The sequence below is a fragment of the Pinus tabuliformis genome, chromosome 1_1 (genome assembly GCF_031772625.1).
Source record: "Pinus tabuliformis cultivar Carrire ecotype Pingquan chromosome 1_1, CPIR1, whole genome shotgun sequence".
In the NCBI taxonomy this organism is placed as follows: domain Eukaryota; kingdom Viridiplantae; phylum Streptophyta; class Pinopsida; order Pinales; family Pinaceae; genus Pinus; species Pinus tabuliformis.
The window spans coordinates 324,409,123-324,420,137 of record NC_142297.1 but is presented as its reverse complement, the minus strand read 5'-3'; positions in this window follow the sequence as shown (position 1 = coordinate 324,420,137).

The following is an 11,015-nucleotide window of genomic DNA, read 5'->3' as shown; positions in this document are numbered from 1 at the left end:
GCGAGAACCCGGAAATGAAAGTTGGTCTACGAGCTTGACCACCCTTCCTTCCTGTGGAAAACACATTACTCTAAAGAGTGAGGAGACTATCGCTCCCATGCAATAAATATAGTCGCGTCCAAGGAGTAGGTTATAATCCAAGGGTCCTTGAACTACCAACACGTTCATCCTGACGGTCTTCCCCTTCAATGTAACAGGTACATCGGGGAGGATCCCTAATGGTCGACTGGTTGCTTTATCAAAACCTGAGAGATTTCTCAACTCAGGTAAAAGCGCCGGGGAACCCAGTGCTTTCCAAGCAACAGAGGAAAGGATACTCACAGACGCCCCTTCATCAATGATAGTACCAGCCATAATCATTCTATAGATCTGGACAATGATTCTGAATGGTACACTGGCTGGTAACCGGGGTCTGCCTAGTTGATTCCAATCAAAGGATACAACCAGGTTGCTTGGCGGTGGGACCGAATATACGGCCGGACATGACTCTGATGATGTTCCTTCCTGCGATAAAGGAATGGGCGCATTGCCCTGATGCTCATCGGAGTCTGTGCTGATGAAAAGAACCTGGATGGTGTCATCCTTGTTCTCATCAGTGAGGGTGTCGCATGAAGACGACTCTTCGGCGACGGTGTCATTTGAAGACGGGTCTTCAATGACGGGGTCATTGGACGATAGAACCTCTGAAGGAAGAACCGGGCCAGCTGCCGTATCGACCTTTAGACTTTCGTCTAGTCTAGATTCAGTAGGTTCATTCTCAATGACCGACACTTCAGCTGACCACTTGAGTGGTTCAACCGGATTTTCAACTATCGAGGGATTAGGCGCGAGTTTTTGATATCCAGGTGGAAGCCGCACCGGTGACACCGGGCGATCTCCCAAAACTCTCTTGGCCTCATCTAAGAATGGACATTTGTGGATGGCATGATGACCTTCACACAATAGATAGGGTGATCTTGGTCCCCTTCTTCGTCCTTCACTCTCGCTAGTTGACGGAATGCAATCAACTTGACAACCAGAGGTTGATGCTACCGGATTGTGCAACCTTGGGGACCAGTCCCTTAGTATCCGGGGAATACAAGGACAATCACGATGGAAATGGATCCCTTTGCAAATGACACATGGCGATTTAGGCCCGGTCGGTGCTGTGTGTGGGTTTTTGTCAGCTTTCTTCTTCTTGCCCCCAGTCGCCTTCGCCAGAGGCTCCTTCTGCTTCTTTTCTTTCTTCTTCTTTTCCTTCTTCTCCTTGGGAGGCTGACTTTTGCCGGCTCTACCTTGCGAAGATGAAGGATCAGAGGAAGTATCATAAGAAGTGGAAGGCTGGTGGGTAGTTCTAGATTGTTCTGACTGTTGATTCGACTGCTCAGGATTAGTGGCGATCTGGACTACATTAGTTGAAAAGAGCCATACAGGGAGACCAATTGTCAATCCTGGAAGAGACAATGTAGCCATATGAGGCGCACCAACATCTCCCCAAGAGGAGAAGGGATTTGGACTTCCGCCAAGGTTACTTCCTTGGTTGGTGGGCTCCATACTTTTCAACTGGAAGATCAACGTGGGAATAACAGGTGATTATGTTCCGCTTTAAAATAAATTTTATTAACGACGCTTTTAGACACAAACTTGCTTTTTCATGTTTTAAGAGTCGAGAAAAAGCTAAAGATGACTCTAGTCGCCTTCGATGTATTAACGAGCCCGAAGTGACAAATGCTCGGTTGGACTTTTTCAGTTATAGAGTTTGAAAAAGGCCAAAAGAAACTGCTCTGGAGATCTAGGCAGAGGGTGTGCCAAACCTTTCGCGAAACCACAGAATACGTTTTACGGTACGGGTGGTCGATCTTTGTGAATGCTGTGTTCACTGCATCGCGATCAGTAGGGCGGTCGACACGGTTTCCTAAGGATAAAGGATAAAAACCTATAGGGGTCTCCCAATATACGCGACGGTACGCGGGAGCTCAAGTCCGTGTTAGTGCCACCGACTCTCAGGAGGAATCACCCACCTTCGTAGAGATCGACAGTCACTATGTTTAACGACGCCGGAACACGTCTCTACCTAGACCTCTAGATGTTTGCGTTAAATTCCAAAGCGTTGTTATGTAAATTGAGTTTATTTTAATGTTGATCTTTCTTAACAGTTTGCCTTTCAGGTTCGCCACGAGATGTATATATACAACTTCCTATATGCAATCTAAGAATGAGAAGCAAATCTTTTCAATCTTTCAACTTTGAAAACCTTAATCTACTTGAGGGAAAAGAAAGATACAACTTTTTCCACAGATCAAAGAACACACACTAAAATGCACATCTTCCTAAATCGTCAAGCATACAGTCAAATGCAAAATGCACAATGCATGTATTTCTTTTCGTTATCCTTAATGTTGATGCTAGACAAAAAGGAAACTGTTGTATGATTTTGAATCTAATTTCAAGTAGAAATAAACAAGCTTGTCCACAATAAAAAAGACACCTTATGATAGACTTGTTTAAAAACACAGGAAATGTATAGATTCAAACCATGAAATGAAAAGCAAACAAACTCAAACAGCCATGAACAGTAATGAAACTAGCTCTTAAGATCACAAAGACACTTTTACAGTTCAGGATCTAAGAGGTCACAGCTATACTGGTTCGCTTTTCACAATGGGAAACTGTAACTGAAATAAGAAATACTGAAAGAACATTCACAGTTTCATCACACAACTGAGGCGGAATAATGTCAAGGAGAAGTGGCTTACAGCAAGTACAATAACCAGCAAGCAATCAGCCAAAAACAAGTGCAAACAGGGCCAAGACACAAAGGGAAAGCTAAGCAAGACAATGGCTAACTGGACCAGCGCAGGTTCTAGTCTGCCAATTTCACTCTCAGCGCAGTTCCCGAAGGGAGTACCTGCGCTGTAATGCAGACTGCCTGTGTACAGCCTGCACTGACTTACGAGAGTTTCGTCTACAAAGAATTCCGGGTCATAAAAAGCTCAAAAATGCACTGTTTTTGATGAAATAAAAAGCTATAGGTTAAGTACAGGCTAAGGGATGATCAAGAGGATGAAGATCTATCACAAAGAGTAAAGAGTCTTTTGTAGATAAGCTCTTCAAATCTTGAATCTGCTCAGCAAATGAGCAAGAGTAGCAGTCCCTCTACTTCGCTTTTGATATCGTCAAAAGCTTTTCGATTTGGTACTCTTTTCTTCAAGAAATGAATAGCAAAATACTACAAACACCAACAAGATACTAGGCTCCCCAGTGGAGTCGCCAGTTTGTTGTGGGGAAAAGTATCCGATGCGGATGACCCTATCCCTACTCTAAAGGTGACAGTCTTTAGCAACAACTGAAAGTAAAGCTTTGATGTTTTCCTTTATGAAAGTACAGAGAGGGGGAAGAAATGATCAACCAACCTGGTATCCTTCGCTTAGTCGATTTCGATCCTCTCTCTTTGTCTCTTGTTCCCAGCTCCTTGCTCTCTTTGCCGGTCCAGCTATACACAAGCCCTGCACAAAACGAGAGAGGAAACTACAAGATACAAGTACTCATAACTGATGCATGGATTAGAGTGAATCAAATATACATGTAAATACAATACATCAATGCAATACAAGTATATAGGAGAACATGCAAAACTTTATTGATAGAAGTAACAGGGTTCTGAGAAGGTTACAACCAATGGTGGCTCCAATCCAGCAGCACCTCCCCAGCAGCAAGAACTCTCCTCTTCACCTCTAGTAAAACAATCACCCAATAGCTCAAACTGTAATCCAACAGCATCTCCTTGCTTTACACAAAATTCCAGCCTCCTTAGACCTCATAGAAGAGCTCTATATATAGGAGAGAAGAAGAGAGGATGAGTCAGCTTGAGACTGACATAAAGCTGCCTTGTGTCCTCTCCCTCTTCAGTTAATATTCAGTTCTTGAGTCCACTTGGAGATCCTTGCTCACACATGGTGATCAAGTACCTCTTACTCATCACAGGGCGAATCTCATGAACCAAGTGTCAGTTTGGAAGCTTCCTGGGCAATTGACACCTTGCAGAATGACTGTGCCACTTGGCCAATCTCGCCCAGCGCAGGTAGCCTTTATTGCTTTTGACTTTCAGCGCAGGTACAAGGAAGAGCAGTTGACATTCAGCGCAGTTGCTCAGTGGAGCAGCTGACATGATCCAAAATTAGCCTGTTTTGAAGTGTTTTCAGGTGGAGAACTGATTGGAAGTGCTGTTGTTTGATGACCTTGTTCTTTTAGGGGTAAGAACAACATGTTTAGGGACTGAGGATCCCTGTAATTATTGACATTCCATGCTCCATGATGCGAGGCACAAAAATGTCTATAACATACCTAGGCATGAGAATTTTATGGGCTGTGGTTTTCCAAAAATGGTGCCCTCCACACATGCTAGAATGAAACTGTTGCATGACTTCTTTAGACTGTTCATTGTCCAGACACCTTAAAAATATTCCAGACGGATCCCTCCAGTAGAGCAAATTTTCAATAATGCAATACTTTGCTTCTCTAAGCTTTAAAGTTCTAGCTTGAATTTGAGTGAATTCTGAAGGGATCTCTAGCTTCAGCAAAAAATTAATTATTCCAGCATACCAGTTACACGAAGCTAGATTCTCAGCCACTGACTATTTTCTCTTTGTTTCAGCTGCGTTTTCTTCTTCATTTGATTGACTGTTTGCTACAATTGTGCACAGGAATCAATGTCTAAAGACCTACAATTTTCTTCAGCCAATAATTTGGCAAGACCCTGACCTCTAACCAGCTTGGTGGGCTACAGCTCTATATTAAATTCTATCATTTTAGCAATCCATTCTGCCCTCCTTCCATTAGTATCAGGTTGTATTAGGACATCTTTTATTACAGCGGAGGGCACATATGCAATTATTTTTAATGAAGGATATAGATTCTAAAAGCTTTCAAGGACTTAATAAGAGCATATGCCTGTTTTTCTATAATATCATACCTTAGTTCAGCATCCCTCAGATTCTTGCTAAAAAATGCCATTGGATGTTCTGAACCTTCCTCATCTTGCTGCAATAAAACAACTGCAATAGTGTCCTCAAAGGAAAAATAAAATATGTGGAACTCCTTGCTGTAATCTGGACTTATTAAAGTGGGAGCCTCTATAATAGCCTTCTTAATGGACTCAAATGATTTTCTTGCCGTATCAGTCCACCTTACCTCTGACCCTTTTCTTAACATAGAGGTAATATGCTTTACCAATTCTGTAAAATTTGGAATAAAACTCCTTACAAAATTTATTTTGCCCAACAAAGACGAAATATCCTTCTTTGATCTAGGGACAGTCAAAGTCTGAATTGTTTTGAATCTTTCAGGGTCAATCTGAACACCTGCAGAAGACACAACATGTCCTAACAACTTGCCTTCATTTAAAGCAAATTGAAATTTTTTTGGACTGGCTGAGATTTCAAACCTCCTGCACTTCAAGAATACTTCTTTCAAATGCTGTAACTGATCTTTATGGATGCTGGAATAAACTGTTATATCGTCAAGGTAGATAAGGACAAATTTTTCCTTCTCTCCCACAAATGCTATATCCATAGCTCTCTGAAAGTTGGCTCCAGTATTTATCAATCCAAATGGCATTTTGGCATACATAAAAGTGCCTCAAGGAGTGGTAAATGCATTCTTTTCTTGATCATCTGGGTGCACAACAATCTGATTAAAGCCTGAAAATCCATCCAAAAACGACATCACTTTAGCTCTTGAGACCTTCTGCGAAAAATGCTCCATCTTTGGCAGATGATAGTTATCTTTCTTTGAGCATTTGTTTAAATTAACAATGTAAACTTTGAAACGGGAACTATAAACTCAAAATGGGAACTCTGGCAAAAAAACCCCAGAAAAACATCAAAAACAGTGCTAAAAACGAAAAGTGTGTATACTGGAACGATGTTTTTTTTTTTTAGGTGTCAATTTTGAACGTGTTTTAAAAATGGCAGTGACTACGAAATTTTCGTGCAAAATATAGCTTCAAACGAAAGTGTTGATACTGGAATAATGATTTTTTTTTTTAGGGTCAATTTTCAAACTTTTTAAAAAATGCTAATAAAACCAATTTTTTATGTCTCAAACAAGGTTAAATTTTAAGGAAAAAACACATTAATGTTTTTGGTAGAATATCATTTTCTTTCCTAAGTATAAATTTAACATGTTTTCAACCACAACATGCTAGATACAAAAGAAATTGAAATTTTTTCGACTATAAAACTAAAAAAACATGAAATTATGAACAAATTATATCACTGAATGAATTCAAAAGTCTTTATTTGTATACTGAATAAAACATACATTATATCTCTAATTTGATATTGCATTGTAGATATTTAAACAATAAAATTTATCATACTTAAGACATAATCCAACAACATAAAAATGCTTCATAACTTCTCATTTAACAAAATATGGAAAACATTAATTTTATTTGAAGATACGATACATACATCAGTTATATAAATTGTCTTAAACAATTATTCAAACTCAATCACCCAATAACCGTGGGTAGGTCATCGTCGTGCCCCCTTCCCCCAACCCATTACCGATCTTTCCCGTTCACCCATGCCCTCTTCGCCCTTCCGCCCTACCCATGCGCCAACCCTTGCTACCCCCAACTCACCCACCCATGCACCATTTCCCCAACTCTTCCTTCCCTACCCCACAACTCTCCTCCCCATAAGCCCACCCCCTAACTCCCATTCCCCTCCAATCTCAACTCCTCCCCCCTTCCTTAACGTCGGCCCCATGGGCCTCACGCCCTACCCCCCTCCACCCTACCCTTAACCCTACCCCGTACCTCCCCCACCCCCCACCCTTACCTTACCCCCCGCCCACCCCCCTACCCTTACCCTACCACCCCGCCAACCCCTACCCCCACTACCCCCCCGGCCGCCCCCCCCTCCCCCCTGCCCCCCTCCCATCCCTACCCTTACCCCCCCTTGCCACCCCCCCCCCACCAACCCCCCCTGCCACCCCCTACCCTACCCCACCCCCCCCCCCTGCCCTACCCCTTACCCCCCCCCCCCCCCCCCACCGCCACCCTACCCCCCCCTCCCCCCCCACCCCCCGCACCCCCCTTCCCCCCCCCCCCCCGCCCTACCCCTACCCCTACAACCCCTACCCCCCTTACCGCCCTACCCCTACCCCCTACCCCTCTTACCCCCCTACCCCTACCCCCCTACGCACCCCCCCCCCAACCCCTACCCCCCCCACCCCCCTTACCCCCCCCCCCCCCCCAACCCCTACCCCCCTTACCCCCCTACCCCTACCCCCCGCATTCCCCCCCCCGCCCCCTCCCCACCCCGCCCATCCTCGGCCCCCTCCCCGGCCCTGGCCCACCGCACCCCGCCCCCCCCCCCCCCCCCCCCCCCCCCCCCCCCCCCATAATGCAAAATATTTTGGACGAGAAATGGAAGCGAACAACAAAGCAAGTATTTTGCAAACTATAAAGGAAAACTTTCAAATTAATTATGACATATTTGTTTCATGCGCAGGAAAGATGGTTTCAATTGTATAGGTTTGGCTCCTTCCAAAGAGGTTCATGAAGGAATAGTCAAAAGAATTGAGAGAGATAAGTTTCAAAGAGCATACCAAACCAAACTTCATTTATTTAATGGACAGCCCTGGGATGCTAGAGGAAATTGAAGTCATCACAAAAAATTCCATCCAAAGAAAAGTTAAAGCAAAGGGTTAAAGACCTCCTAGATAGGAGTCTGGGAATATTTTGTTCTTCGGGAGTCTCATGCAGGAGCATCGACAAGCTTTTATAAATTTTATTACATATTACTATTTCTTTTTAGGAAGTTTGATTACTCATGTAATGATTTTACTTTTGTAATAATTAGTTGGACTCTAGAAACATTATCGTTGAATATTATGGATTAGGCTAGAGAAAAGAATTTCCTTGCTTTTGATTTTTCCAAATTAGTTACTAAAATAATGGGTTTTATCCACTTATTATGGATCTTGATCCTATTTTAGATTCAGAATGATTTTTATAAATGAGTAAGTATGTGGAGAACTATAGGAGCATTGGAAGTATTAGTGTAAGAACAAGAGAAAGTTAATTATTTCCATTATGAATCCTCTCTTGATTCATAGAAGGAAAAACTATCTTACTGTAATATTCCAAGTAAATTTGATGCATATTCCAAGTAACCATTTTGATCGTCTAAAAATTTGTATGTGAGTGTGGGAGAGGTGTAAATGATAATGAGGATAATATTATATTGTAAATATTATGATCTTTAATGAATATTATATATGAGTTTTTGGTGCAATTGTTGTGTGAGTTTTAAAATTTGTGGATTAGAATTTACAGTTTGTTGCAACTTGCATCAATTGACCTCATTGCTAGCAATGTAGAAAACAAATTTGATATAAATATTTGAACTAATAGGTTTTAATATAGATCATCCTCATAGACAACTACATTTAGAATAAAACACTTAGTGAGATTGTCATAAGTTGAATCCAAAAGCCAATAATCATAGTTGTCAACATTTTAAAGATGCTATTGTTCAAACTTCTGAAAGAAAATATAGAGTTGACATTGGTCAATGAAAAAAATTTCACTTATTTAGATCTTAAAACTTAGTTTTAGTAAATTCACTTGGTTAATAATGGATGTTTGGCTAATGGCCAAATTTTGCATGTAGTTATGAATAATGAAAGTTAGAATATATAGAAAATAATAATCTAAAATATATTCTTATGGATATTATAGAGCAGCCATAACTATGTTTACTTCATTGTTATTGGTAAAGAAATGATGTTTGAGTAACTTATAAATATAAGTAGCATATGACATCTAGTCAATGAATGATTAAATTGCTTGTGATGAAACATCTCCTTGACATGTATAATATTGTATTCATGGACTCCATATTTATGAGGATTTATTGTTTACAAATCCTAACTTTGTGTCTTGTATTTTTAAAATTGGTTTTGGGAGAGGAGAGAGGTATGGCAATTCCATATGGTAAGGGATGTGATCATAGATCTTCTCTTCATAAGTGCATCTTGAGAGGAGTACTCATCTTGTTATGATTTTGACTCACTCAATAATGAGAATGAGAAGGGAAAATGACTAAAAACTAATTTAACCAAAATGTGTTGAAATTATTTGGATTTGGATTAAATCTAATTAACAAAAATAAAAAGGAAAAGAAACATACTTCAATTCAATTATTAATTCACCACAAAATCCCACGAAAGGAACATTCACTTTGTTTGTTTGGAATGAGATTCGTGCCTAATTCATGCACCATATATTTTTTAGGAAAGGATATCGGTCAAAACTAATGTGTAAACACTCATAGAAAATTACTAACATCATCATCATCTCATCCACGATGGACTATTAATCTCATTATTTATCTAACTTAAATCAATAGTGTTTAACCTCTAAATGGGTTGTAATAGTGTTCTGCCTCTATATGTGAGTTGTAATAAATACCCATAAAATTATCCGTCCACATAATGGTGACCCTCTTTTTCTTCCTATTCCAACATTCTTTAAAAACACCTTTTTATATTATATGAAAGTTACACTACCCTTGCAACATGTCTCATTTTGGTTAACCATCATTTTTTTACTACAATATTTATGAGGCGGATACGCTTTTCTTTTGAAACAATTAATCTCGCAATTTCATCTAGCATTTTTACTAGCTAGTGACACTTGCACAACTATTCCCCTCAGGCGGATAGGCTTTTCTTTTGAAACAATTAATCTCGCAATTTCATCTATCATTTTTACTAGCTAGTGACACTTGCACAACTATTCCCCTCAGATTTGTCATTAGACATATGATTTCCACTGTCCATTTCGAAACTTACACTCTGCGAATAAGTTCCATGGCAGCGAGGAGACGCGAAATCGCGACGCGACACAGGTTACAGTGGAAGAGTTGAAAAATACAGGTGCCTAGAAATGGATTCCTCGATAGTACGTCAGATATGCTGTGAGGGATTATATAAGGGACACTGACGGGATTTTGTGCTTAAATCGCTGGCTGGCGAATCATGTGGTCAGAGGTCACATTGCGCGCAGGGCCGTGAATCCAAGCACCAAAGTCTTGGAATACTGGATATAGGATCTCAGCTCAGCCCCTCAGACCGGTCATGTTTCGTAATGTTAATTGTTTATTATGAGATTAGCTGTGAAGACCGTTTCTAGAAGTAGGGGTTTGATGACTTACTCTCTTGGTCGGTTGAACAAAGTGCATGGGCCTCTTCTTTGAAGACTGAATCGCTGCTCCAGAAAGCCGAATAAAACAAGGGAGAACGCACAGATCCACGATTGCGTTCATCGAATTTTCCTAGGGGAAATCTCAGGTGTGTGTCAAATTCATTCATTGAATGAATGGTGCCTAATTGCCCATAAATATTTGGCTTAGAGCCGTCTCGATATCAAGACGCCAGCGCCACCCCCGGCCGCCCCGCCGGCGGTGGGTCGATTCCGCGAATCGACCCGCCGCCGGTCGGGTGGGGCAGGGAGGCCCGGGGGTGCTGCTGCCACGGAGGGGGCGGGGAAGGGGGAGGGGTGGGTGGGGAGGGGGCGGTGGCGGTGGAGGGGTGGGCGGGGGGGCCGGGAGGGGCGATGGCGGGGGATGGGTGGGCGGGGAGGGGGCGGTGACGGGGGAGGGGTGGGCGGGGTGGGCGGGGCGGCTGGGGAGGGGGCGGTGGCGGGGGATGGATGGGCGGGGTGGGCAGGCAAGGGGCGGTGGCGGTGGGCGGGGAGGGGGCGGTGTGGGTGGAGGGGTGGGCGGGGTGGGCGGGGGGGGCCGTTGCGGGCCGCTGCGAGGGCCGGGGAGGGGGCAGTGGCGGGGGAGGGGTGGGCGGGGAGGGGGCGGTGGCTGTGGAGGGGTGGGCGGGGGGTGGCGATGGAGGGGGGGGGCGGGGAAGACCATGGTTGATGAAATCATATGTGGGTAGAGACATTTTTTAATATTTAAAAAAGAAGCACTCCACTCATTGGTCTTGCGATGGCATTTAATTGTGACTCG